Genomic DNA, 14,734 nt, shown 5'->3' with positions numbered 1-14,734 from the left:
AACAGGCATGTCCCTCAGAGAAGGACAACCTCTCTGAGAAGTAAAGGATAAATGAATCTTGTTCTCAGGGTTGGCTCAACAAACAAGAAGGAAATTGCTTCCCTAAGGGGGTCTGGCATAGTGAGGGCTTGTTCCCTAGGAAGCCTTTCCCATGTCTTGCAAGGGGAACAAAGCTTTCTTTCCCAAAGCCGTCACTGGCCATTTGTCAGGCCGCTGGATTGCAGAGTTGGCCTCCAGTGTTTACTAAACAAACCAATGTGATTATCCTGTCAAGTTCTGAAAGAGAAAGACAAAAAAACTTAGCACAAATACAAGGCCACCTATTCAATTAAAGCTGCAAACCAGGGCAGCGAAAAGGCTGAATATAAAACAGTCAGGGAGAGTTTTAATAAGAGTGAGTTACGTAACTCGAGACTTGCTTGAGACTTGGACAAAGGCGTTCTTATCTCAAGGTTAAAGAGAGGGATTAAGGCTAGGTGCACTTTCTAAGCACTTTTCCAATAAACTTTCCTCCAACAATGAGGCTGGACATTGGGAACTAGGGGTGACACAGGCTACCCAGCTAGCTGTTCCCTGGGGTTAATTAGGGCGTCTTCTGGGCCAGGTGTGGAACCCCGGTGCTGGTGGAGTTACAGAGTTTCAAAATCATTACCATTTCACAACACGAGAACTGTTCCAGTTGGAAGCAACCTTTGAAACCATCGGGCCAACCCATTTCTGTTCTGGATAAGAAGCCCAAGAGATCATCCAGGCAGTTAGTACAGGACTAGACCCTCTGACACCCAGGCAGGGGCCACTTCCCCTCCACCACACTGCTGTACCTTCTGACACTTCCAATGGCCCACGATTGTGGTTGGGAGCCAATGGCTGGGGTAACACTGCCCTCGCGCTCCAAAACTCGGTGATAGGTGCTGGCCCCTATCCTGCCCATTCGAACCCTTCTCTTTTCTCCCATTCCTTTCTCTTCTCCTTCTTCCTTCTCTTCTCCCCCTTTCCTTCCTCAACCCAGCTATGTCCTCAACCCACTGGTAGCACAGAGGGACCTCAGGCATTGTTTCTCTGGCTGGTGGCACTGGAAGGCAGTGAGGTCCAGAAACGAAATATTTTCCCCTTCAGCCTTCTCTTCCACCTCTCTTCCAGTCTAAGCCTTGCCATGCCTGGCTGCCCTTCAACATGCACGCCCAGCCCTTTCCTTCCTGTTAACCACAATCAGTACTAGAACACCAGTCAAGTTTAAGGCAGGACCCTCCTCAAGATAACTGTATTTTAATACAGCACTCTTTAATTCCCAACAGCTTTCAACAAGAAACAAGAGTCCTGACAGCGGACACATTTAACAGATAAATACTTGCTGACAGGGCTGTCCTAACCTCCCTTAGATGATAGCTTAGAGGCAGTCAACTCCACATTCTGCTGCTCAAAGGGCAATCAGAGCTGCCCAACGCCCTGCACTGCCTCCTTCAGAGACTAATCAATAATCTCATCCTGGTGTCCATCACCGCCCCTGGCCAGGACTCTGCCTTTAGTGGAACCTATATTTGCTATGATGTAATCAGAGGTCATGCCCTCTGGCGTTATCCTCCCTGGGGACACACAACACTGGTCAGCTCAGAAATCCTGACTTGTGCAAAGAGAAAAGGGCTACTCCCTAGCCACTCCTGCCAGTGGGTACAGTAGTTGGGTGCCAGCCAACAGTAGGTGGGTGGCTTAGAGTTTTAAACCCAGCAGAGTGGTCCAAACTGGTTCTATGGACGCTGAAGTGGCTCTTTGTCTCGGGGACCTGCTGGACCAGGTTAAAGTAGGAGGCAGGCTCTGGCAGGATCGGTAGTTTCGCAGGGGTGTTGGGAATTACACAATCTCTCACTGGACAGACAGGCAGAACAGGCAGGCTCCCTGGAACAGAACGAGGCCTTGGGAAAGAGCTTTTTACCCTGCACTCTGCCAGCGTCCCTAATCATTCTGGCTCTAGGTTTGGGGGCTTTAAATGACAAAATGATAGATCTGAAGTTTACTTTGCCACTCCAAAGAAAATTGTAAGACTCCCTGGGTGCTTCAGAATTTTCGAAGTGCTAGTTTGGAATAACTGGCTTTTCCAAATCCCTGCCGCATCAGCCAAGCAGGCCAGAGAGAATGATAACTTGCATTTTAGGGGGGCCGAGGTCCTGAGCTGCCCCTTTTCTCTTTACTGAGCAGTGGCTGTCTTCAATTTGCATCAGAACAAAGGGATCGGCTTCAAACTGGGTGGCTGTGGCTGGGTTGTTTTGCATTTTTCCATCATCTTATTTAGGAAGTAATGAGATTTTTTTCATTCTTATTGGCTCCCTCCAAGTGGAATGGTCTTTTAGGTCCAGCATATTTCAGGATAAGTTATGGGTCAGAGAAAGCATATGTCTTAATTCCTAGCACTGCTTTTAGGACAATCAAAGAATGATATCTCCCCAGGGTGCCCGACAGTCCCAGAGGCCAATCCCTCTGAGTCAGCCAGGGAGAAGGGATGGTTAAAATGAGAGGACTGCCTCTTCAGTGGCCTCTAAGGGCTGGGCCTGATGGCTTCAGATTGAGCTTCTGGAATCTGCCACCCACCTCTACTGAGTGTAGCCACAGGAAAGTGCCACAGAATATCTCCATGGTGTCTCTGGCATGAATGTCATCCATTGAAGACATAGTGTATTCATCACACAAGACTCTCTCTTTCAGGATCTTCAGAACACATTTTGTTCTGGTCCTAATACTGAGGATAGACATACATCTCTTGAACCATAATGCTATAATACCTTATGGGATTTTGTTTTCTTGGAAAAAGTCTTAAGAACCCAGTTACAGATCCTGCATGGATCCTGCGTCTGTGGTTCTATCAGGACTGCTCTGAGAAGAAATTGCCTGCCCAGACTCTCAAATCCCAGAGGGCATCTCCCATGCATGGCCAACCCAGACCCCAGGCTTCAAGAAACCTGCGTTTGTGTATGCTAAGTTGCTTCAGTCATGTCTAACTCTTTGTGACCCCCATGGATCATAGCCCACCAGGTTCCTCTGTCCATGGGATTTTCCAGACAAGAATACTGGAGTGGGTTGCTACACCCTCCTCCAGGGGATCTTCCCAACCCAGCGATCGAACCCATGTCTCTTGTGTCTCTGTGCATTGGCAGGAGGGTTCTTTACCAATAGTGCCACCTTGTTAGCCCCAAGAAGACTGACCTTAGCCCAGACATTCCCTGGATCTAACTTCTGAGGATATATCATTCATCCAATAACAAATAGTTATTTTACAAATAAGTACAGGGCACCTATTGTGAGTCAGAAGATATGGCCCGGAACATGACAGGCAAAATTCCTTATTCTTACAAAGTTTGCAATTTGATAGATTCACCCAGCTGAATCCACTTGAGTTTATAGCTATTCTAATGAAATTAACAGGCAGCGAAGGTGAAAACCTCAGAAAAAGACCAGAGGACCAAAATAACAACAGCAAAAAGCTGATCTGAGCCAAAGTAATAAGGACACTGAGAGGAAGTGAAAGAATTATATTTCTGTTTGCTGTGAAACCTCAGGCAAGTGACAACCTCCAAGTCTCAGCTTCTGCATCTAAAAAGTGATGACACCACAAAGGTTTATCGTGAGAAATGTGAGAGAATATTGACTAAGCTCTTAACACACATTGATAAAGCTCATGAATGTGCTCGATAAACACTGGCTCCCATCACCTCCAATATTATCCAAGGAAAGGGGCTCTTGGCATGGCATTTTGGCCACATGGCCAGTCTCAGTGCTATCAATGGAAATATAGGGAAGAGGGAGGTTGCCATTCTATAGGAACCATGCCTATGGGTCACCTGAAGTCTTAATACTCCCACTACACTCACACTTCAATTATTATTATTATATGATTATTATCATTATTAGTATTGTTTTGTTTTTGGCTATGTTGGGTCTTCACTGAGGCACACAGGCTTCCCTAGTTGTGGTGCACAGGCTTAGTCACCTCTCAACATGTGGGATCTTAGTTCCCCAACCAGGAATCGAACCCACATCCCCTGCATTGGAAGACAGTTCTTTACCACCAGACCACCAGGCAAGTCCCAACACACTTCAATTATTTCTAATCACAGTAGGCAAGAAGGTGATGTTCACTGTCCCTTCCATTTTACTAATGAAAACAGTTTCCATCTTACTGATCTTAGTCAATGTTAGAGAATTTTAGCACAGATAGAAAGTCCAGACTTTCTAACTTGCATCTCCCGTTTGCATGATATTTCTTTTGAAGAAAAGAAAAAATCAATCTGTGTTATCTGTGTTCCTTTGTTGGCAGTAGCAAGCATGTCACTTGCCATGGACAAAAGTCTGAACCATGCACATTCTAATTTTGGAGTTCTTTGCAACTGGCTTTGGTTATTATTTACCTAAAGTTCCTAGTCAAAATGCCTCATTCGATGTAACATCGAAAGGACTGTTAGTTGCAGCCCTGGGATGCACAAAAAGGAGAGTTAGAAAGATTCCAAAAAGATGTGGCTCCCTCTTTGGCTCCCATCTCAGCCTCAGTGAACGACTCGCTTCTATTTCAAGGGGTTGATCTTCCATATACAATCTAGGCAGTGAACATCACATTTGAATCAACAAGATCCTAAAATCCCAGGATCTTGAAAACCCAGTCTCCTCAGCTTCTGTGCATCATCATACCCATTAACCCCCACCTACACTCATCCCTCTATCTCTCCCACACCTTCATGGTTCTGAAGAACCTCTCCAAGGCCAAGTAGAGAGGAGCTCTGCAAACAGAGTGGTGAGTGAGAGGAAATACCCACACGCCCCCAACCTATCCTCATCCCCTAGGAGCTGAGACAGACTTGAAAGAAATGGCCTCACAGCGTGAAAACTAGAAAAGGCTAGAAGACAATGAAGAAATAGCATGCCACCAGTCATTTCTACTCATGCAAGGTGAGTAGGCCAGTGACATAAATAGGCAAGGGACACGTCTCAAACTCTCATGTCTTTATTCTCCATAGACCTTACAAGTTGATCATGGCGTGTCCTCTGTTAGCAGAAAGGCCAACCAAGAGCTGGCCTCTTTCAGCTGGCTGAGTTTGGGTACCTTGGAGCAGGGGACCCCAAGGAGCTGAAAACATCCACTGTCCCATCAAAAGAAATGGAGGGAAGTGGGAGGTTGGGGCCTAAAGCTAAGAGTACTTCCTTCCAATCAATGTGCTGGAAGGCAAAGGTCAGAGATTCAGCTCTAGATACCCTTGGCAAGCACTTGTTAGAGCTTTCAAACACAGATCTGAGCCTAGTGGTCAAGCTTACAGGAAGAGGAGAAAACCAGTCCCAGGAAATAGGCCTCTAAGTTCTCCAGTTTTATGCTAATTCTGCTCATCTGGCAGCTCTAACGTTGGTGTGAGCTTTGTGCTGTGTCCTGTATTTGAAGTCTACTAGAAAGTATAAGAGACAATTCCGTGGCCTAATCTGTAGCCCACAGGAGCAGCAAAACCTCCCATGCATATCAGCTAGTATATCCCTGTGGATGTACCCAGGCCTATTTGACCTAGATAGATTATATTGTAGATTATATGATTAAAACTTCTGGGACAACTCAGAGTATTATCATGTTGCTCTTATAATTACTCTGTACACTGCTCTTTGAGTGCAAAATATATATTGAATATTTTGTCATACCCAAAGCTCTGAAAGTTAGTCTATTTACTAGCATGCTTTAATGATCATGTATTCTAGTTGTGTGAATCTGACCTGAATCTCATTCTCTTGATATTCCCCTAATCAAAGATTGTGAAAAATATTCTAGCCCCCATGAGCTGAGTGCCTATTAGGTACAGGTCAGTAAATGTCCCAGGTACTTCACATACATATATATATATATAATTTCATTTCATCTTTACAACAGACTTGTGGTTTTATCTCCAGTTTTTAGATACTGAATCTAAAGGCAGAAAGAATGAGTAACTTATTCAAGATCACAGCAGTACATGGTAGAACCCAAATGCAAACTCAGATATGTCTGATTCCCAGGGCAGGGATGGGACACACTGCAGCCTGAGCAGGAACAGCCATGACATGAAACCCTTTCTACTTCACTTTCTGGATGTAAATACTGAAAAGAACTCACAGAGCCTTCTTTCTGAAAAAGGTTCATGGTGTCTACAAGACGATCCTATTCTACTCACACTAGTGAGGTCTCATCTGTGGTGTTGTGAACACTGGTAAAAAGCACAGGTTAATGAGGATGCCAACGAGGGAGGTTGATAAGATTAGGTGGGCCTGAAAAATGCAAGGGGCTGTTGATGGGTAATCAGCCTGTTAGAAAAAAGCCAAGATGGGGAACAAGAGAGAAAGTCTAACAACTCTGTTGTAATATTTGAAAAGCTGTCATGCAGAAAAAGAAATGAATTTTGTTCATTTATTCATTCATTCATTCATCCAACAAATCTTTCTCACACATTAATCATGTGCTGGGCACTTAGCTAGGTGTTGGGCAACAGTGAGAAACAAGCCAAATATACCTACACAGTGTGACCAGGAAGACCAACTTTAAAGGAATCACCAAGGGACTTCCCTGGTGGTCCACTGGCTGAGAATTTACCTTCCAGGGAACACAGGTTCGATCCCTGGTTGGAGAACTAAGATCTCACACACCACAGAACAATTAAACCCACATGTTGCAACTAGAGAGGCCCTTAGGCAACTACTGCTGAGCCCACACACTCTAGAACCACCACCACAAGAGAAGCATGCAACTAGAAAGAGCCCTTGTGCCATGATTAAAACAGTACAGTCAAAATCTTTTTTTAATTAAAAAAAAAGAAAGAAATCATTGCAAGTATAACAGTTCGCAAGGTAGTGAAAGGAGATGACAAGGAGTCTGGGTCTTAAAATGAGTCTTCATGGGTAGAAATAACAGTGGGTAGAAGTGAAAGGGAGGCAGATTCCAGGGCAGAATAAGAAGAGCTGTCCTGAGCTCCCAATGAAGAGGCAGCATCAAGAAGAAGTAAGTCCCTATCACTGGGAGGGTTCAGCTGGAGGTTGGATGACCACCTGCCAGAAACCACCATCCACAGGAAATGCCCACATAGGGTAGGAGGTTAGCTTAAGCACTCTCTACCAGCTCAGATTCACCAGTCCTGCCATCTTAGACCTCACTCCCAACAGAGTGAATAGAAGCTCTCTGAAAGGCTTTTCTCATATTTTCAGGGAGGTGGTGGGCCCCTCTGACCCACTGCTGATGAAAACCTGGATAAAGGAAAACCGACTGGGCACAAACTGTGGCATCTAGGACTTAGAGAGTTTTTGGACACAGGCCACGTTTTTAGGAACCTACCCTATCATTGCTAGGCACCAAAATTCAAGAGCTCCTCCCTGCTTACTTCTCTTATCTCCTCAGTCTTGCTCCTTAAGAACTGTTGAGTATTCATCAACTGTTCATCCTGGAGTGATAAGGAGGAGTGCTCTTGTTTTCTACGATAAAGCCTATTTTTTGTTTCCCTGCTTAGGCGAGCAGCCACAAGCCCGGGATATTTATCTGTTTATTATTCATGCCAATTTTGGAAGCCTGCAACTTAGAATCGAGCCAGGGATATCTGCTATAATATTATACAAACCTAGTTAATCAGTGTGGAAAACTCAGGAGAGAATATATACATGTGTGTGTTTGTGTGTGTGTTGCTCAGTCGTGTCCAGCTCTTTGCGACCTCGTGGACTGTAGCCCACCAGGCTCCTTGTCCATGGAATTCTCCAGGCAAGAATACTGGATTAGGTAGCCATTCCCTTCTCCAGGGGCTCTTTTCCAACCCAGGAGTCAAATCTGGGTCTCCCTTATTGCAAGAAGATTCTTTACCATCTGAGCCACCAGGGAAGCCCATATATATATGAGGAGATATAGATATAGATATAGATATAGATATACACATCCCCTTTGACCAAATTATTCAAATTGGCATGATCACATCTCACAGATCAATTTCCCATTTAATCATAATGCTTTCTAGTCACATGACATTGGAGAGACAGCTTACACAGCATGTTCTCATTTGATATCTCTTCACCCTCCACGTAGTCCTCTTCAGTGGGCTTGGCTGGTGTTATCACAGCAGGCTCTGGACTATGAGCCAGAAGGATGGGCTCTGGCTCCAACCACTTCCTTGACTGATGTACTTGGGCAATTCCACTTAACTTTAAACTATAGTTCTCCTTTTTGCACAAAGGAGCTTAAACACCCAGAGATGGATGAAGCTAATAAAGCTTTAGCTTTAGGATCTGCCACTTGCACAGACTGTGAACCTAATTTTGAATTCAGTTCTGTGTCCTTTTCTTAAAAGGATCCCCAAATTGTAATAAACTTTAGGACCCACAAAACCTAGATTGGTCTTCTAATAATAGCCTCTCAGTCTATTACCAGAAAGCAAGAATAGGACATGCATCTCTATGACTTCAGCTCTGCCAACTGGCCCTTACTGATCACCATTCACCCTTGTATAGTCAGTGGGCTCTGCTGATGCCCTGCTGGATGGTTGCAGGGCACCCAGCTTCCTTTCTCTAGAGAATCTGCCCTCGGCTGCATGGGATCCCCTCATCCTGCAGGTTTTACCACCACCCTCATCCAAGGCAGCTAACCAAAGTCTGAGTGATGGGGAGTGGTCCCCTCCATGTAACAAAAGGCAGCAGGTCTCCTGAAGGTAGGACCAGCTGTATGGTGCAATCCATGCTTCCTTTTTTTTTTTTTTTCCTTTTTTGTTTTTAAATTGAGGTACAATTGATTTACAATACCATAAAAGTTTCAGGTGTATGACATAGTGATTCACAATTTTTAAATTCATGCTTCTTTGGGATCAGACTGAAGCTTGACTCCAGCCCAGAGGACACCTTTGCTTAGCTTCTTCCTCTGTCTCACTCAGCTTCTCCCACTCCCTTTCTCCTAGAGCATTGTGCCATCACAACATGCACACTGAAACCCGGCCTGGGGCGTGGCTTCCACGGTACCTGACCTAGGACAGAGAGTGATAAGAAAAGTGCCCTTTCTTTCCTATCTCAAAGCCTGTCTGGTCTACTTTCAAATACAGTCAAAAAGCCACGAGCCTCCAAGACCCACTGCAGTTGACACTCAGCTGCCTGCAAAGATGTGACCTATGACCAGCAACCTGAGGTCCATCCTGGGCCCTGAGCATAGTCCACAGATTAAGAGTTCTACATACCTTTGGAATTAGGCAGTGGGAGAATGAAGGTGGTGATGCTGAGCACTTGGAAAAGCCCTACTCTGTGACCATCCCACCCTTAATATCTTCTCGAAAACATTTGCTTTGGATATTAGAAAACAAACCAAAAGATGAGAAAAGAATGACTGGTAGCATCGTGTCTCCTTTGATCATTTTTAGGGCACTTTACTGCAGGAGATTTATAACTAACTCTTTTTTTTTCCATTTATTTTTATTAGTTGGAGGCTAATTACTTTACAATATTGTAGTAGTTTTTGTCATACATTGACATGAATAAGCCATGGATTTACATGTATAACTAACTCTTTGATCCCAGTTGAATAGAACAGGGATCCAGACTCTCTAGTGTTGCCTGTCCTTTGAGAGAGAGACTGAGTTTAGGAGTAAAAAGATTTAGAGCCTGTTTCTGTCTCACCTTTGACTTGGTTTGTGACTTGAATGGAATTCATCATCACTTATCATTCCCACATGTGACACGGAGACATACACCCCACAAAGAGTCTCCGAGAAGCATCCTCCACCATTACCACATATGGTCTATCTGACTAGCTGTCCTCTGCCATCATTTCTGGCTTCAGTTCCTTCTCCACCTTCCTGCTGGAATCAGAGCCTATCCCTGAACCCTGGTCCCAGTGGCTATGGCCATGTTCATTCTAGTCTCCTCCCCAGGACAAATGGACCCCTGCATAAACACCTTGGATACACATGGGACACCCAAACTCTCCTTAAAAACACCACCCTGTGCCCTGCCTGGTCAACCCAGGTAGAATCCCCACCTCCATCCCGGCCAACCCGCCCAGCCTGGATCAGACACAGCCCCACTCCCCAGGCTTAGTGGTTTGAGGATGGACTCTGTTCCTGGTGGAGAAGGGTCTACAGCCACCTTCCCCACCCATCAGCTTAGTTCCTCTCCACCCTCAGCTCATCATTAGTTGTAACTGTCTCCCTCCTCTTCTTTGGGGGCCCACAGAAAAGAAAATGACAGTTTTTAATATATTTCTCTAAAAATATCAGCAAAGACAAGAAAGGCACAAGATAAAAGACTCAAAAGAAATATGAAGCATGTACTTTTCAATTTTTAATCCTTCAAAGGAAGAATCAAAGATAATTAAAATATTAGTGAAGGGAGCACAGGTAGATTTATATTTGCAGGAAGAATTATATTTGCACATTCCTTAAATTATAAATTAGTGTGCTGCACCTGAGCAGGGGGAGAGAAAACCTTTCTACTTCAACAGCTTAGCTGATTGAAATGATAAAGTTTGCAGAAGCCATAAAGCCTATGAAATAACTGCACCTGGTATGCACTACACATATCATTGATGGTTTTATATAAACTGGACTGATGTGCTGAGTGATTCTCAAATAAGCACAAAGAAGATAATAGGCTATCAGGCCAGACAGAATGAGATGGTTTTTGTTATTCACCTGTGTGTGTGTTAGTCACTCAGTCATCTCCAACTCTTTGCAACCCCATGGACTGTAGCCTGCCAGGCTCCTCCATCCATGGGATTCTCTAGGCAAGAATACTGGAGTGGGGTGCCATTTCCTTCTCTAGGGGACTTTCCCAACCCAGGGATCAAACCCGCATCTTAACCAAGAGATGTTAACCAAGGTGCCTAACAATTTGCAAAGATGTCATGCCATGCTTATTTCTTTGCAAATATGGCATGTAATGCTTGTTTCTCTGCTAGCTCAGAAAGGTGGACTGTGGGTGGCTGAGTAAGGGTGGACTGTCCCTTGAAGTGTTCTGGGAGCAGAGAAGAGTGATCTGACAGGCTTCATCTTGAGCCCGGTACCCCACCCAATGCCAAACCAGGCTGGTGGGAAACCAAGTAGCAGTTGGAGACAAGTGGCCTCAGGGAGTTGGACTGGACACTCCGGGAGCAAAGTAGGAAGACAGAGGTAAGTGCAGAGACAGGAAATTGTCTACTTGGGAAAGAGGCCGAGGCACCTTTCAGCAAAGCCACCAGGGCCCCAGTATGGCCAAGCAGGGGGCCATTTAGGCATCAAGTGGGTCTGGATTATATCCCTTCCTCCTGGAATCACAACTCAACCTACTCATCTCTACAGTTCACCAGTCCTACCACACCGAGAAAGGGCACAACCCGAGCTTAGAATATCTAAGCATCTGGAACAGGGAGTCACGCTTTGTTTTCTTTCGTGGGAAGTCTCTATTTCTTTTATCTTGACTATGAAGTAATGTAAAATTGACCATTTAGGCCAAGTACATAAAGCAGGTAAATATGATTTGGGACACAAAATCGTGCAATCTCTCTGGTGTGAGCTTGCGGTGGTGAAGGTGACAGAGCTGGAACCACCATAAAAGAGAACAGGAGACCTGGATCTGGGATCCTGGCTTTTCCCTGACTATCCTGTGGAATTAGGAAAGTCGCGTCATCTCATAGTCCTTCAGCTTTAGACTGTAAATGATAAAGTGTTCTTGTTTAAAAAGTAAATAGGATTTCCCTGGAGGTCCAGTGGTTAGAACTCTGTGCTTCCACTGCAGGGGGTGCAGGCTCAACCCATGGATGGGGATCTAGGATTCCACATGTGGTGCAGCAAAAAATAAAAATAGTAACAACAAAATGAAATAGTTAATAAACTGGAAATTGATCTGCCAATACAAGGTACTGTTAGGTATACCATGATTAATTTTCTAAGAATGAGCCTCAAATATACTTAACATCAAAATATATTAAGCAAAAATTGCATCTTTCTTTGATGATTCAGAAGGTATTTCAGCAAGTACTTCAGGCTCATTATAAACATTCTCTGCTATTACATCATAAATCTGTGAAAATAACCAGTTAATAGAAAGTTCTATTTGATAGAATGGAACATAAGCCAATTTCTTAATAATATGGTATTGTTTTCAAATTGACACACTGCAGAATGATCTACTGAGGTTACTGCCAAAACAGCGTTAAGGTTTCTTGAGATAAACACATACTTAGAACTAGAAAGGTTTGTTCCAGCTCTGTCAGTTTAATCACCACTTACTGGTCTCCAATGGGTTTAAAGGGATGACTTAGGCATTAGGATGTGTGGTCAGTGATTCGCATGCAAATCATTGTTTTCAGGCAGGAAAATGAAACATTTGGGCAACAAACCTTGTAAGATTCTAAGTTATAAGGAGGTTAGGCAGCCCTGGTGATTAGTCTCCAAAGAGAATTTTAAAGGCTTTCATTAACTGCAAGTCTGAAAATTCCTGTTAACCACAGTGACACAGAAACTGCATACCAGGGAAAACACCTGTTTGCCTCCAGACTTCTTGGAAACCAAACACTGTGGTGACCATTCCTCTGTGAATAAGTGGTCTGGGAGCTGAACAAAAGCTGCCCCATCGAAGCTGTAAATTGTCTTGTCTAAATTCACCCAACATTAGGAGACTCCATTTGTAATTTTGCTCTGAGGCGGGACCAGAAAGAAAAAGTAGAAGCTTGTTCTTCATGCAAGAACCGTGTGTTAAAATCTCCAGAGAAATAAAACCAGGTGTAGCAGAGGCAGGAGGACAGAAGAACTGATGAATGAGTGACGCAAGCCAGGGAAGGACTGGGAATGAGATCAAGAAATAAAAATATGCTGAAGGAGGTGATCACACTCTTGGGCATATATGTGGACAAAACTGTAATTCAAAACGATGTATGTACCCCTGTGTTCATAGCAGCACTGTTTACCATAGCCAAGACATGGAAACCACCTACATGTCCATCAACAGATGAATGGCTAAAGAAGACGTGGTACATATATACAATGAAACGCTGCTCAACCATAAAAAAAGAACAAAATAGGGAACTCCTGTTGGTCCAATGATTAGGACTCCACTCTTTCACTGCCGAAGGTGCAGGTTTAATCCTTGTTCCGGGAATTAAGGTCCCCGAGACCTTAATTTGGCCCACAAAGCATGGCCAAAAATGAAATAAAACAAAACAAAAGACAAATAAAAAGAATGAAATCATGCCATTTGCCGCAAAATGGATGCAACTAGAGATTATCATACTAAGTGTAGTAAGTCAGAAAGAGAAGAAAAATACCATATGATATCACTTACATGTGGAATTTAAATACGATATAAATGAACCTATCTACAGAACAGAGACTCACAGACTTGTGAGTTGCTAAGTGAGAGCAGACTTGGGGTTGCCAAGGGGGAGCGGGGAGGAAGAGGGACGGACTGGGAGTTTGGGGTTAGTAGATGCAAGTTATTACACTTAGAATGGATAAACAACAAGGTCCTACTGTATAGCACAGAGAACTATATCCAATCTCCTAGGATAAACCATAATGGAAAAAAATATTTTAAAAAGAGTGTACACTTTGTTGAATAGCAGAAATTGGCACAACACTGTAAATCAACTATACTTCAATTTTTTTAAAAAGCCCAAAATTTTAAAAAATCATGCTCAAGGGGAAGGAGAAGCTACTGAAGGAATTTGGGGCATGAAGGTGACTCCCATATCTCGTTGAGAGAAGTTCTGTGAAAACGTCCTCATTTTTGACACAAAGACAAAAAAGCATCATTAGTGATGAAGGAGGTAATGAACAAGTGAAACAGCACAAGAATAGTCACAGTGAGAGAGCATGCCTTTGCATGAGTTCTAAAGAGGTTCAACCCAAGCTAGAGCCTTGCTTCTCAAAGGAGGTCCATGGGACTTCAGCATCAGTCTCACCTGGGGTGTGTTGGAAAATGCAGACTCTCCGGCCTCACCCCAGACCTACTGCATCAGAATCCACATATTGACAAGATTAGCAGGGCATGCGATGCACAGTAAGTTCAGCCCCAGGATTTTTAAAGCAGTTGCAACCTTATCTCCTCCTTTTCTTCATTCTCCTTCTTTTCATTCTCCTCCCCTTCACCTTTCATCATCTTTTTTCTTAAATTCCCAAAACAAGTTATGCATGAAAATCGGTATCTACTTGTCTCCACTTGGTCCCAATTCAAATATGCAAATGCATCTCTTCTTGGTCCTCATTCAAAACACAAACCAGCTTCAATCCATAAACGTGTGAACAAAACAGTTACACTGGGCCCCAAGAGAAACAGCAGGGCAAGACTCTTCCCCCACTCGATCTATATTTATGTCATTTATTTAGACAGAGCCTTAAGTGTACACAGTACTTTGTGGGAGAACATGCCAAGGAAAGACTACAATCCCTGCCTGTTAAAAAATATTTTTCTTTTTCTCTTGCCACCCTAGGGAATAGCCAGGGTGGAGACAGAATTATGAAATCTGTGTACCAAAATATGTAAAATGAATAGAAGGAAGTCACAGGTATTTGGTAAGGCCTCCAGTCATTTCTAAGAAAACAAGCAAGACTTTCTCAAACAATATGCACGAGTAGATTTTTGCTGTGTGTGGTAACAAGCTCTCCATTATTTGAAAGGAGGCTCAACCACACACACACATACACACACACACACACACACACACACACACACTACAGAAAGGTATTTTTAAAGACATTTTGGACAAAAATGTCCACTTAGAAAGGAAATTTATAAAAGAGAATTTTTTTAA

This window comes from Muntiacus reevesi, chromosome 3 (genome assembly GCF_963930625.1).
Source record: "Muntiacus reevesi chromosome 3, mMunRee1.1, whole genome shotgun sequence".
Taxonomy (NCBI): Eukaryota; Metazoa; Chordata; class Mammalia; order Artiodactyla; family Cervidae; genus Muntiacus; species Muntiacus reevesi.
Note: the sequence above shows the minus strand (reverse complement) of the source record.